This window comes from Quercus lobata, chromosome 4 (assembly GCF_001633185.2).
Source record: "Quercus lobata isolate SW786 chromosome 4, ValleyOak3.0 Primary Assembly, whole genome shotgun sequence".
Taxonomy (NCBI): Eukaryota; Viridiplantae; Streptophyta; class Magnoliopsida; order Fagales; family Fagaceae; genus Quercus; species Quercus lobata.
The window spans coordinates 48,831,172-48,847,099 of record NC_044907.1 but is presented as its reverse complement, the minus strand read 5'-3'; the positions used below and the strand labels follow the sequence as shown (position 1 = coordinate 48,847,099).

General features: G+C 35.8%; 1 pseudogene; it reads left to right on the top strand.

The window, feature by feature from the left end:
• Positions 1-9,461: 9,461 nt before the first annotated feature.
• On the top strand, positions 9,462-14,519 carry LOC115987029 (annotated as a pseudogene).
• Positions 14,520-15,928: the final 1,409 nt, after the last annotated feature.

Sequence of the window (15,928 nt, the reverse complement as noted above, 5' to 3'; positions counted from 1 at the left end):
TATTATTCATTTTTTAAATTTGAAACCTATTAAAATCAGCTAAAAAATTCCAAAATACTAATTCTTTTAGGTTTGTCAAACGCATCCCTAATAGAAGTGGATGTGCCAAAGCACTCTATAACCCAATCAAATTGATTACTGTTTGGATAGTCCTTTATTCAAACCATAAAATAAAATAAAAAATTCAATATATATTAAAAAATTACTACCCTATTGCTTTCTTTTTCCTCCCCACTGTTGCTTTGAACTTTGTAATATGAGAAACAAATTAATTATTGAAGTGGTCTCATTTCTGGACGTGTAGCTTGATTTAAATCAAGGCAGCTTTTGACTTTGATGTTTCTACTTGAATGGGACCCACCTTTGTTTTAGCCCAACTGCCCACACATTGCAATGTTTACGGTCAAAGTTATAATTATTGCTTGGATACCACGTGCGGTTTGTCGATTTCGCTGCATGCTAGAGTTTAAGAGCTGTTTGGTAAGATATTGTTGTTAATATTTTGTGGAAATATAAGTGAAAAAAGTATATAGAAATATGTATAATATTAATTAAATATTAAAAATTATTGTTTAAATAATAGTATCAAACAGACCTTAAATAGTTCTCTACAAAAAAATTTATTGATGTTATTTTGATGAAAGGATTTTCACAATAATTAAGTTTTTATTTTTTTATTAGTTTTTATTTAAAATTATCACTAACATCAATTTTTACTTACATTATTAACCATCTAGAGGCATCACAAGTTTATCTTCCTCAAACTTAGCACAGTCCGAGTTTTCATTTCTTTGGATATATTAAACGAGGTTGCTTGCCTGAATGTCTCTCTATTATTCTTGAGGTCCTAATTAAAAGTAAAAAGCATGGGCATTTAATTGCATGACTAACCTAACCCCCCACTAGATGATTTTGTCAAACTAAGAATACTCCGTGTCTAGAACTATTTAGTGTGCTGTTAGTGTTATTATTTATGTTTTATTTCTCACTAATTTGCCACCATAAAGACCCGGCCTTTTTCACATTTTTCTCTCACTTCTTGCCGAGATGATCTCGCGGAATAGAAGCTCTTCCTAGTAAAATAAACCAAACCGATTTCTCAGCTCACACTTTTATTTACGCACACCCATTTCACCAAAACACAATTTCATTATTATTAATATTTTTATTTTCTTATGGATCTCAATGTTTTTCTCTTTCACATTAAAAACCACGAAATTCTATAACTTTCCCACCATTCGAATTGTTAATCTATTTAACTCATTCACATTGAACAGTTTATCAAATTTTGTTCATTTTTTTAAGAGGGTCAAATTTTTTAATTTAAAATTTTTATTTATTTTATATATATATATATATATATATATATATATTGGTGACACAGAACAAGACCAGGATATCAAGGTCTTGTTGCTCTTCTATCTCTCAGGTTTAGAGAAAATTTCCAGTATAAGTGAAAGTGGTAGCTTTGGGCTCAAGAGGTCGAGTTGGAAATGTTGTCGTTATGGTAGAGAAGAACAAGTTTTAAATGAGAGGCAGGTAAGAGAGAGGGGTAGAGATTTCTCTTCAATTTTGTAATATTTTAATTAAAAGAAATGTCACATCAGTGAAAAAGATGTCACATTATTATTTCGTTAGTCACCAAGACAATAACATTAACGGTAGTTAACCAAAGGATTAACAGTGCTCATCATTTAAAACTTGATGGACTAATTATACTTACTTGAAACTTGAAGGACCAATTGTGCTTATAGGGTAAACTTTAGAAACCAATAGTGTAGTTTTACCAACTTAATACAAGCAGATGTTGATGACATTTCATCACCATCCAAAGACATCTAAGAAGTTCCAAGAAAAAAAAAAGTTCCAAGAAGGAAAGTAACCCTTTTAAGCCATTTAATCCTAAGTTATCGTGTTAGTTCTATAAACTAATAAAAGAGATGCCTTAATTATCATTTTTAAAAAAAAAAGATAAGGACGATGTGAAAGGTAGGGGAGCCCTACCAAACATATTTTTCAAACATTATATTTTTCTCCTCAAGCCATAATACAAAAATTAATCAATAAAATTACTACACATCATTGCACATAGCACACAGACTTAAATCTCACACATGCTTTTACAGTTTTACTTGTTAAAAATGAAGAGAGATATTTGGCAATCATGTTGAACTTTCATTATTTTTGTTTGGATTGGCATCTGCGTGCTTAAAGTTCAAAACTCAAAATCTTAAGATTTAATTATTTTGCTCCGTCTAAGTGAAACTCATTTAATAAAGTCCTTAGGCACATTAATTTGATAAGTTTTAAAGAAACACAAAGCACACCTAGACATGTTTTTTTTTTATTTTTGCTAAAAAAAATGTATGAATCATTAGAATAACTACTTGATATTAAAAGAAATAACATATACATTGATTTTATGAATTATTAAATAGATACTTTTTTTTTTTTTTGGGAGAAGAACAAATGCTATTCTTAATGTGTTATGTTGCAAAAATAATTATTTGTTAACATATCAAAATACAGGACTAGGAATAATTTAATATTCTTCTACGTTTTAGAGTCTTTGCCTTTTGGATATATTTTGATTAAATTATATACTTCATTTAATCATGGCTATAAATAATTATGCATTTTTAAAAAGCACAAGAAACATTCTATTTAAATTTTGTATCACTAGATTATTATCATATTTTCCATTAATTTTTGTTTCAATTTTACTAGAAATATCATAAAATATTACAATAGCTCATGTAAATTTTGTACTTACAAACTTTGTGCAATTGCACTATCCATTTAATAGACAAAATATATTACCCATCCATGTTATAGCCTTATAGGTTTAATTCACGCCTTTCATGTGTTTTGAAAATTAGTTGGAGAGCTAGAGCTACTTACACAGATGACCAACAACTTTCAACATGTTATTCAAAAAAAAAAAAAAAAAAATCTTCAACATGCTTTTGGTATGTGTCTGTGCATGCAAAAACTGCATGACTATGACTCATATATAGCCCTGATCATTTTAACTCTATAAAACGTGACTCTCACAACAGTCACATCCCCACAAACCCATAAAACAGCCCCAACCTTTTCATTTTAGATAAAATGTTATTTGCTGTGTCAAAAATTTTCACTTTATACTTCAAAGCTTCCTTCCTTCTAGTGGGAGAACTTTATAGTTGTCTTCACTTATTTCTCTATCAAGTGAAGTTTATTTCTGCCTAAATGGTTTTTTAGTCCAAATCAAAGCTATCAAAATCAAGGGAAGTACCATATTATCCTACTTTTACAATCTTTCCCAAATACTAAATTGAGTGGCTCGAATCCCATGCCGTGGAAAGTGTGCCTTACACATTTTCTAATGCATGGTTTTGAGCCATTAATCTTGTATTTGGCATGGATTGGATGAGCAAGACGGTATAGTAACTTTTATTTCTTTTTCTATGGTTTTGATAACTTTAATTTTGGACTATTAAACTATTCCATTTCTTTTAAATTTCCCTTCTATTGACCTTCAAATTTTGAGATTAAAAGTGTGTTTGGATAGAACTTATTTTGCTGAAATTGAAAACTGAAAACTGAAAACACTGTAACAAAATAATTTTTAAATATGTGAATAGTACCGTGGGACCCATTTTTAATGAAAAAGTGGCTGAAAAGTGCAATTTGTGGGTCCGTAAATAATGCACATGTACACTGTTCACAGTCAAAAGTTGCGGCTACTGTTCATAACAGTGATGAACAGTAGCGTTTTAGCGTTAAAAAAAAAAAAAAAAAAAAAAAACACTGAAACGTAAACGTAAACGCAGCACTTCTCAGTGGATCCAAACACACACTAAGTGTGCGTTTGTTTAGCAACGCGTCTGCATTTTTTAGCTGGTCCTATGGCACTGTTTATAGACCAGCCAAAGTACAAAAATGCGTGAACAATAGCAATGAACAGTGTTTTGTCTTTTAAAAATTATTTTGCTACAGTATTTTCAATAATAAATTTTCAATTTTTAGCAAATAAACGATATCTAAACAGACACTAAGATTTGATTGCTATGGTAACATATCATGTGTGCAGTTTAAAGGACATTATTTTGATGTGAGAATTATGAGATGTGAACTGTTTGTTGATTTAGATGGTTATGTGAAGGTTTTTTTTTTTTTTTTTTTATTATATGTTGTTTTGTGATAATTTGGCTAACATCATTCGGTATTTGGGGACTGGATATTGCTACCTTGGTTTGTGATTTCCTGGAAATTTTAAAGGCACATAGTTTTTGTTGTTTAGTTGCATCTGAGTGCTATGAATTTTCCATTTCTCATTGGTTAATTAGCAGACTGGGATGACTGTCAAACTATTGAAATTTCCGATTCTCATAGTTCTGATTTCTGAGCCTTGAGACTATCAACTGAGACTTAGAATAAATAAAAAAGACTACCATTTCTGAGTCTGATGATACTTTGTTTAATCATTAATTTGCTGAACTATATATTTGAACGTCTGATATTTCAAGTAATTACATCCCAGTGCCCTGTGCTTCTATCATTTGCAATTTTGCTATATTGCTTGAACTCTAGTGGATATAATGACTGCAAAGCATACCTTTAATGGGCATTGGATGAAGATGTCCATTGCTTTTGTGCTTTTCTATTTGATTTTCCTTTTTTGTTGATTTCAAACTGACAATGTCATTTATGTTAGTTATGTAGTCAATACTTTTTTTGTGCAAGTTGCAATCATTACTCGTTCACTGCTTCATATTTAATGACCAAAAACATCTTCTAGGTTTTCCCTGTTTGTATCTATGACTTGATGCTTTTCATTCAAACTTGTTTTGCTTGTAACTTTCTAATGGTGGGTTACCCTTCTGAATTCTACTCAGAATCTTTATGGTTTTATGTCAGATACCAAAGGGGCTTGAAAAATAATACCATGAGAGGTCTTCTGGGGCTAATCTTTTTTAGTAAAGCTGCCTAGTTTCCTAAATCATTAGAAAATTGTGTGTTTTAGTGCTTATCTGTGACTGAGAGTTTGACTGTTTCATTTGAAACACATTATTTAATCATTCAATGTAACTTCAGAGTGCTTTGATCATTATTGTTTTTGGAAAATTATTAAGTACTTTGGGAATATCATAAATGTATACTCTTCCTCTTACATGAATAGTGAGTCCCACCATAAATTTAATTAGTGGAACTAGGGGTGTTCACCAAACCGTATAAACCGCAAAAACCGCACTAAAACCGCCCGTAAAATGGCATAATCGTACCGCACCGCAAGTAATAGTGCATCGTACCACAGTACACCGCATGGTGCAATGCGGTTTGCGGCTTTATAATAAGAAAACCGCACAAATTGCACCCTCTCTATATATTAATATATTTATTTATTTTTAATATTAAATATATTATTAATAGCTTAATAACCCTAGTTTTAAAAAAAAAAAAAGTTTAATAACCCTAGCAAGTGTTGACTAGAAAAGCCAACCCAAAATAAAGAAAAATTAGCTCAATAATTAAAAACTTGGCCTAAAAAATGGGAAAAATTAGTTTTGGACTGAGTAGGAAAAGCCCAAAATTTAAAAAATATACTGACTTCAAACCGCATCTTATACATAGTGTGGGGCCCAAATAATTTATGGGCCAGACCCATTTACCCGTGAGGAGACCAAAAGCCCAAGCCAAGGAGGGCTATGGCCCAAGCTCGACAAGATAGCCTCGAGATACAGCCGAGGACAGTTCAGTCCTTGGCAGACCCAAAATCCCACCGGAAAGAAGGGTAAAAACGGTATAGGACTAAAACTTGGAAGAAAAATCTAAAATATCCAGGGAAAGCTGCCCTTACTGCCATTCAATACTCTGAACCTGACAGAGCCGTATTCTTTGGCTTTTACAACCACCCCCAACGACTTTGGGTATGGGCTGATGGGACAAGTATCAGTCTTGGAAAGGTTAACCCCATACGTGGACGAAGGACAATGAACGCAGGCGGATATAAAAGGGAAAATAAGTAACCTAGAGAAGGGGCTGGGAAAAATGGCCAAAAACCAGAGCCTCCCAGCCCCCCTCTAGGAGAAAGACTCCAGGGGCGAAGAAAATTTAACCATGCATGAACACCATGAAAAACCCACCGCCCGGTGACCAAGGCCTAGCCTTTCAAACCCACGCTCTACAAATGATATTGTTTGGGCCTTTTTACGTGCGAGCCCTACACCGCTACGGTTCGTCACGAATCGAGTCCTTACAATTGGCGCCATTTTTGGGAAAGACTTGTGTGTTGGCATAGACGGTAGGTTGTGAGAGTTCCGTTGCCGTTTCTAACCGTTGGTTATAGAGTTCTAGTGTAAAGTTCCGCTAAGGGCTATGATTCTTGACTAGGGGCTACGTTTGTTAGCGTCAATCGCTTAGATAACTCTAGGGGCTTGGCTGAGAAAATAACTCCCCTAAAGCCAAGGTCCCACGCCAAAAACTAGGTTTTGGACAGAACCAAGGCATTGCACAGTCCTCGGACTCAAGCCTATGGGGAAACCAACTACTTGGATGATGAAAACTAGGTTTTGCACAGAACCAAGGCATTGCATGGTCCTCGGACTCAAGCCTATGGGGAAACCAACTACTTGGATGAGGAAAACTAGGTTTTGGACAGAACCAAGGCATTGCATGGTCCTCGGACTCAAGCCTATAGGGAAACCAACTACTTGGATGAGGAGAACTAGGTTTTGGACAGAACCAAGGCATGGCATGGTCCTCGGACTCAAGCCTATGGGGAAACCAACTACTTGGATGAACTAGGTTTTAGACAGAACCAAGGCATTGCATGGTCCTCGGACTCAAGCCTATGGGGAAACCAACTACTTGGATGAGGAAAACTAGGTTTTGGACAGAACCAAGGCATTGCATGGTCCTCGGACTCAAGCCTATGAGGAAACCAACTACTTGGATGAGGAAAACTAGGTTTTGGACAGAACCAAGGCATTGCATGGTCCTCGGACTCAAGCCTATGGGGAAACCAACTACTCGGATGAGAAAAAGATTGAGTTTTGTAAGGTTGGCTACTTAATAACAATTCTAAGTTACTCAATCCTCGGCTCAAAAACTATAAAAGGTGAATGCCAATAGAAGTGTTAAGAAAATGTTGAATCGCGTCATTATTCAATAGCCTTGGGGGGCTGTTCTTTTTGCGAGTGATATGTCCTCGGATGGTTACTTCCTACACCGCATCGAGCATTGAGCTATCATCTCGGCCAGTTTTGGGGTAAGTATCGTTTTTCACAGGTCGGCATTGTTGTGCCAAAAAATTCTATTAAGGTTATGTTGATATCTCTTTCTTAGCAAGCATTTTGGCCCTAAGTGTCATTGATTCAGATGCTATATTACTATGCCGAACAGCACTTATAAATACATAATAGCGCCTTTTCTCTAAGATGAGGGATTATGGCCCCAAGTATTGTACTCTAAGGTCGGCGGTATGGTGCCAGGCCGACTCAATAGACCCATCCTAATGTCCTTTCTTCTCCTGCCTAATGGGAGCTTCAGCCCTAAATATCATTTGTTTGATTCAATATTATTAAGCCGGATTGTTTTTATAAGCACAGAGTAAGGTCTTTCTATTAACTGGGACTTTGGTCCAAGACGCCTGCCACAGTTTAAAAATAGATAAAAAATTCACAAAATTGTATGTCTATTCATTGCGTTATCATTTCGGAAATATAGAGATAGAGTATGTAAAATAAAGTGATAACAACTTTCATTAATATAAAGATGTATTACAACGTACAAAGAGGGGCTTAAACAAGCCTATACAAAAGGTAGATTGCCAAAAAAAAAAAAAAACAATACATTAAGTAAACAGTCAGGTCTCTTTTTAAACTCGTCTCCGAAGTCCTTCCAAACTCTGCTTCAATAGCGCCCATATCGAGAGAAGGACCTTCTTCAGAAGAAGATGGAGGAGATGAATGAAGAAGATGGAGGAGATGAATGAAAAGAAGGAGGAGAAGAAGAGAGAAGATATGAAAAGAAAGAAAAAGGAGCAAAAGAGGGAGAAGGAAAAGCACCAGGATGGATCTGGTGGTGGAAAGAAGAAGAAAGAGAGGCAAAATGAGGCACCAGTGAACGAAGAGAGGAAGAAGCAGGGGCATTTGGTCCCTGCCTCAGTCCTGACTCCTAACACACTGGTGCCATGTTAGGTATGCTCATGAGAGAGCGGTTGGTACCGATGATGGGTGTCCTGGACTCAGTCACGCCGAAAGTTTGACGTGACGAGTCCCTGCTTCGGATTTTGGCTAAAAGGAAGGTGAGATAGATTTTGAGTCTTCGCCATCCCTGTCCTGACCGTGCCATTACGAGCTTTATTGGAACGTGGTGTTTACGGGGAGGGTATGGCTCCGGCATTACTCGCTGTTATGGTAAAACGTATCACGATTTAGTGTATAAACTAGTGGGTAAAATAAACTTTAGGGGAGGCCAAGTATTTCAGATCTCAGAAGGATGAAAAGGGACTCTTTACAAAAACAATAAACCTCTTACCTTCCTTCTTATACGAAGGGTGAAGCGGAAGGCATTTAATAGATACAGATCTCCAAAGGAATCTGCAAACATAAATATGCCGGTTCCACTTCTCCACCTCATCAAAACAAACCGTCGAATTAAAGTAATTTCGTAAATAGAGGTCATTAAAAGCGCGTTTTGGATAACCAAACGGTAAGAACGCATCAGGAGTAAAATCAAAAGACTGTCTCGTAGACCGGTGCATTTCCTGGGCAGATGGAGAACCGCCAGCATTAGTGAAAGGCCGAATTGAATGAGCCGTTATAAAGGCTCGGTGTTACCAAAACCCCCCTTTCCAACCAAGAGGTTGGATAGCAGGGTTTTGAGGGGCTATTGTGGGGCCCAAATAATTTATGGGCCAGACCCATTTACCCGTGAGGAGACCAAAAGCCCAAGCCGAGGAGGGCTATGGCCCAAGCTCGACAAGATAGCCTCGGGATACAGTCGAGGACAGTTCAGTCCTCGGCAGACCCAAAATCCCACCGGAAAGAGGGGTAAAAACGGTATAGGACTAAAACTTGGAAGAAAAATCTAAAATATCCAGGGAAAGCTGCCCTTACTGCCATTCAATACTCTGAACCTGATAGAGCCGTATTTTTTGGCTTTTACAACTACCCCCAACCACTTTGGGTATGGGCTGATGGGACAAGTATCAGTCTTGAAAAGGTTGACCCCATACGTGGACGAAGGACAATGAACGCAAGCGGATATAAAAGGGAAAATAAGTAACCTAGAGAAGGGGCTGGGAAAAATGGCCAAAAACCATAGCCTCCCAGCCCCCCTCCAGAAGAAAGATTCCAGGGGCGAAGAAAACTTAACCATACATGAACACCATGAAAAACCCACCGCCCGGTGACCAAGGCCTAGCCTTTCAAACCCACGCTCTACAAATGATATTGTTTAGGCCTTTTTACGTGCGAGCCCTACACCGCTACGGTTCGTCACGAATCGAGTCCTTACACATAGTATCGCACATGTGACTGTCAAAATGAAGTGTGATGCGGTTATGGTTTTGGTTAAACTCTAAACCGCACCACACAGCACCGCACTGCACATGTGACCACAAAAACAAAGTGCGGTACAGTTATGGTTTTAGCTAAACCGCACCGCAAAGTGTAGTGCTAAAAATGGCCTAAAACCGCACCGCACCACACCGCGAACACCCCTAAGTGGAACCCACCATTCATGTGAGAAGAAGAAATATGCATTTATGGTACTTCAGAAGTTCGCAATAATTTCTCATTGTTTTTTTGATCTCTGGAGTTATGCTTAACTTCTAATTTGAAAAAGATGCCAACCTTAAAATTTTGGGTCACAAGTGTCTCTTGAGTGGAATAATACTTGAAGCTAAGTTTTGACTCTACGAAAATATCTTATTTTCCCAAATATTTTTTACCAAAGAGTGGTTTTCCAAACAATTCTTTAGATTCATATACCGTGGGATAAGACAGTTCGAAAAAAATTGGACAGTTCTCTCTTCTTCTTCTTCTTCTTTTTTTTCCCTACCATCAAGTTTTTAAATATCAGCTTGTGGTTAAAGATTGGTCACTCTAGATGGAATTGAAGGAGCAAATAAGTTCTAGGAAAGCTTTATGGTCCAGAAGCAGATGTTTGGAGTGCTGGAGTGACTCTATACATTCTATTAAATGGAGTGCCTCCCTTTTGGGCTGGTAAGAAGTTTAGAATCTACTAGTTCTTGAAATTTCATTACTTTTTTGTCTGTATTTGTCTAAATATGTTCCAAATTTTGCTTATTGTTTTCCTTTTTCCCCATTTTCTCTTTTCATCCATGTAATGATTATGTGGAATCCGAGCAAGGGGTATTCAAACAGGTCCTGCTTGACTTCACTGCTGAACGTTGGCCTAGTATATCCAAAAGTGCAAAAGATTTAGTGAGGAAAATGCTTGTTCGAGATCCTAGGAGGCAGCCAACAGCACATGACGTTTTGTGTGAGTCCTCCATTGTTTTGTTTTATTTTTTGATCAGTTAATTCCGATATGTGGGAATTACGTGATTAGGGAATGGGGTTGAGTAGAATCTATTTCTACTGTAATTCATATAAGATTTTATAATATTTTCCATTCAGGTTTTCCTTGTGACTTTATGAGCCCTGATGCATGTATACATAAATTAGATTGAAGTAAATATAAGAGTATCTTCAATGTAATAGTAATGTTAGCCTTTGTATTCCAAATGATGAAAGAAGGAATATTTGTCTTCAAAGGTTTGTTGAGAACTACTACTGAAGCAGTTTTATAGTCTTGTTGGCTGTGTTTTGAATCATTAAATTGCTGAAACCTTGAAATGCCATTGAATTCATTCAATCCAGGTTTGCCATATTATCCACAACGTCAATGGAAATTTCATATGCAACAAAGAATCTTGTCCTTATTTTTCTATTTTTCCCTTTTCAAATTTCAGACTTGTTCAGAATGACCAGGTCTTCGGCTTCTGCTGTTTGTCTTGAATCATCGTCATTATTTATGTATATAAATCCTATAATACTTATATTAGGTTTCAAGAAAAGCTCTCCATTCTGCAGTTTTAAGAAAAGCTCAATAGATAGAGTTGCTACATAATTTGTGTATTCAGATTCAGGTTGAAACTATTGTTTGGATTTCTATTAGATAGAATAACTAGTCCATTTCTCTCTCTTCTTCTTTTTTTTTCAAGTCATTGCAAAGTGCTTATCTAAAGATGAGACAGCTGGCCTAAAAGAAATGTTCAAAACGATAGACACGGACAATAGCGGTCAAATTACTTATGAAGAACTCAAGGCTGGTTTGAAAAGAGTAGGAGCTAATCTTAAGAGTCTGAAATTTTAGCTATTACTCCATGGTAATATTTATTATATAGGTGTAGAAGTTAATAAAGTAAGTCAGTTTAACAGATCTTTAAAGCTACTAACTTAAAATTTTAAGTGTGTGTTACTTTCAACTAAGGGACTCATGAGCTTGTTCAGTCATTCGATATTGACTCGCCTAGAACATTTGCAATATTAGTGAGATATTAATTGGGATAGAAGATTATAAAAGGATAGCAATCAAGATTTTTGTAATTTAATTGTTTGTTGGGGCAATTGCACATAGAACAATTTTATATTGTTTGGCTAGTCAACCACTCCATGATATGTACTTGGAATCTGGAGTCCTAATTAGAGTGCCTGTGCTGGTAGAGGTTTTGAGAGGAGGTTATGAATTTATAGCTGCTGAGCTTCATGCCATAAAGAATTGTTAACGAGTATTGGCATATGAGAAACCATGCCTATACAATAATTGTAAACTTGACCCAATTTTTATTTTTGGGCTTCATGCCATAAAGAATAAAGGCTTGGGCGCTCGGCTTTCTCTTCATTTTATTTGTTATCCATATTTTGGGCCTGTTTTGTGTTTTGTTTATAATGAAGAGTTTAGTTATGGCTGGCTCATGGCTGGACGTTTCACGTTTGGTTTGGGCCTTCAAGGTTTTTTTTTTTTTTTTTAGCCTGCGTTTTTGGCTGCCTCATCACTGTATCATTTATTTTATTTTTTTAAGCCTGCGTGTTTTGTTTATATTTTGTTTATTTGTGTTTTTTTAGTTAGTGGTAATATATTAAATAAGTCTTTATTTATGTTGGCTGGAATTGCTAAAAACTTATTATTGTTCGGTAAAATTACAACAATATTTTTTATATAAATCAAATTCTATTTCTTATTTACTCTACACTTGAAAGTTATTTTTTATTTTAGTCTTTATAAATATATTGTTTGATTAGAAATGTGTACTAGAAAATATGCATATGGATATAAAAAACTTTTTTAAAAAATAAAAATTTAATTAGTAAATCTGCATCTCAAAAGGCAAGAAGAATAAGTTTTAAATGAAATATATTATAATATAAAAATATTAAATAAACATTAATTTAATTAATATATAAGTATAAAAAAAAAAGTTTCATTTTTAATTCTCACTTTAGACCCCAAAATGTCTATGGCCAGCTCTGTCCTTAAAGAAGCAGCTGAGCTATAGAACACCAGAAAACACGACCTACGCCATCAAAACCTGAAAAACTCAGCTAACATAACACGTATAACAGAAACAAAGACCAACTAGAATCAGGGCTCAAAAACAGGAAAGGGATCTTGTTGTTATCATTGAGTTTATTAAGTTAAATACTAGGGGTAAAAAAAAAGGAAGGTGTTTTCTTCTTCATATCACTAACAACATGATGGATAGTGTTTTGAAAATGAAAATCAAACAATAATCCCTCCTTAATGTTATGTTATTTTTGATAAGAGGGATTAGCCACATGGATGATTGGGATGCATGCTATATTACTTCGAGCAGTATATATTTTCTATTTCTCCAAATTATTTTGATATATGAGAACAACAATGCATTCTATTATATCTTTAAAAAATGATGTGACTAGAACTGCTTTCTGAGAGAGCTCGCTTGAAAAACTGCTCTCGTCTCATTGCATGAATGTGCCATAGGCAAGAATATTTAAAAAGGGCTATCATGTTTCAGAGAATTTCGTTAGCTCCCATAAGACTATGGAATAATGTTGCATTACTGAATTATATTTTAAATCTGATGTTTTAGTAAATTGCAGGCAGATATTAATACCAGTGGAACCATTGATTATGGTGAATTCATGGCTGCAACATTGCATCTGAACAAAATTGAGAGAGAGGGTCATCTATTTGCAGTTTTTTCCTACTTCGATAAGGATGGAAGTGGTTTTATTACTGCTGATGAGATTCAAAAAGCTTGTGAGGAGTTTGGCATAGAAGATGTTCGCTTGGAAGATTTGATCCAAGAAGTTGATCAGGACAACGTGTGTGTTTTCTTTTATCATATCTTCTCAATAGTACTATGGTGAAGGATTGAAAGAACAATCTTTATGGCCTTCCAACCCTTCTTCGCTACTTGCTTCTGAGACCTTGACAACTCAGTAAAACCTGATTAGGGTAGCACTTCGGTCAAGCTATATGTCCATCCAAGAGAACTTGAAATTCATTTTAAGTTGGATTTGACTAAAGGTTTTTTCTGATGAAAATTAAGTACAATTTAATAAGCTAAAACTATCATACCATGGTGATTAGGCATTTGAAGCAGGGAGGGGGGGTTGAGATATGGATTTTTTCTTGTTGATCTTCCTAAATAATAAGATGATACAGTTTTTGCAACTATTTAGTTTTTTGCCTGAAGGCCATTTCTGTGCAATGGTTGATGGCTGCATTTGATGCAAAAGAGCCTAAATATTAGGTTCCAGACCACATTGACATGACTGGCACTGCATATTGTTCTTTCCATTCACATAGTGTAGAGTAGTAAGTTTCATTCAGCCAGCCCATGAGTCTTGACACCAAGTGGTAAAAAGGTAGGTGGAATTAGATCAGGTATTAGGTGCAAGTCCTGCCAAGGAGAAGAAATTCACCATTCAGCAATTTGCTCATTCCTTTCATGTGTGATGCCTATAATCATTTATTTCTATCAATTTTGCAGGATGGAACAATAGATTACAATGAGTTTGTGGCGATGATGCGAAAAGGAGACCCTGTAGGTGTTGGTAAGAAGGGTCTAGAAAATAGTTTCAGCATTGGATTTAGAGAGGCTCTACGACTGTAATCGCAAAGGCAGCAGGTAGATTCTTGATTCTTTCTTCTTTGTTCTAACCTTTTGAGAAATCAAAGATTGTATAGTAGGAGCCTTGGTGCTCATCTAAGAAGCAGAAAGGCTTTTTTAGAGTATAATTGTTGGATTTATTCAGATTTCAGTGAGTTTGGAAACAGCAATCAGCCCTTCAATTGTATTGCATCATACTATGCAAAGGAAAAACTTGTATGGTTTTAGTGTTGCCCTTTTCCTGTATTCAAATTGGTTATGGCAGAAACATTCGGACATTCTTGGAAGTGCAACAATGTGTTCTCTTTGTTGGTAAATTATACATGCATCTAGGGGGTTTTGGATCCACAATCTCACATTAATTGCAGCCTGTTTTTAAGGAATGGAGGCAAAAATATGTGTTAGTTATAGTTTTTTTTTGGTTCATAATGCAGCAACAACAACCAAGTTGCTACTACTAGTGGAGGATAAGAATGCATGTGCCCAACCCGGATTAAATGTTGAGAAATAGTCGATCCTATAAAATTTGGGACTAAGGCTTTGTTATTTTTATTGTTGTATTTATGTTTAAGTGATAAGATGTGTAAAAGTAAAACAATACTTAAAAAATAAAAGGTAAGATTTTAAGAGGTTATAGCTTTGGTGTAGAAATTTGTGATTCATTACCATATTGGAATGGTTAAACTCAGATACAAGTCTCTAGGTTTTGTACATTAGATTCCTAAGTTCAACAATATGATTCTATGAACCAATGCAGTACAAACAGTGAAATTTTTTCCAAAAACAATTAAATTCACCTATATGTTTTTATTAGAGAAATTCGCCTACATGATTTATTGGCCAATACAACTATATGGTTGAATTTAATTAGGATTTTTTTGCCTTTAAAAAATAATTTTCAATAGTAGTTATAATAAGTGGGGAATGTGGCATTCGAATCTTTCTCTTAATGAAGAACACCAATTAATGCAACAACCCTCTTGGACTTGACTTTTACCCATTATGAAAAGCAAGTAAATTATAAGTTAGAATATGCAACATACGAAGTTGAAGTGAAGAAATGCTTGACCATGGTCGTAGTTAGGGATGACAATTTTTCCCCGTCTTGTTTAACCCGCCCTTCCCCGCTTCGTCCCGCGCGAGTTTTCCCCGCCCCGCAAAGGCAGTGGGGCGGGGATGGGGCAACATTTTAGCCCCGCATCACGGGGCGGGGTGGGGATGGGTTTAGACTTTTTAGACCCGCCCCGCCCCACCCCGCCCCTCCCCGTCCCCGTCCCGTCCCGCGTTACTAAGGGTTATAATTGTAAATTTTTCATACCCTAAAACCCTACTATTTAAACAAACATATTAATATTAGCATATTTTATTCTACCCAATGTGATTCTCTGTCTTTATTTTGTTATGTGTTATAATATGAGATTTTTATTTTATTTTTATAATTGTCTTGTTAAACACTTGGATATATTATTCAATTTTTTTCTAAAAATTGATTTGATTTGATGGGATAAATTTGTAATTTCAAGTATATTTTTATTAATGAAATAAGTTTCATTAAAAAAATTGTACTAATTGTAAGGCAAATTAACAAAAAGTAGAGTTTTACGGGGCGGGACGGGGCTTCGCGGGGCCCCAAGGGGCGGGGATGAGGTGAGAAAGTATTCCTCGTCATGCGGGGCGGGGCGGGGATGGAGTAAGATAAAACCATGCGGGGCGGGGACGAAGACCCCATCCTTCGAAATTTTAATCCTCACCGTTAGAAAATAGGAGAAAACA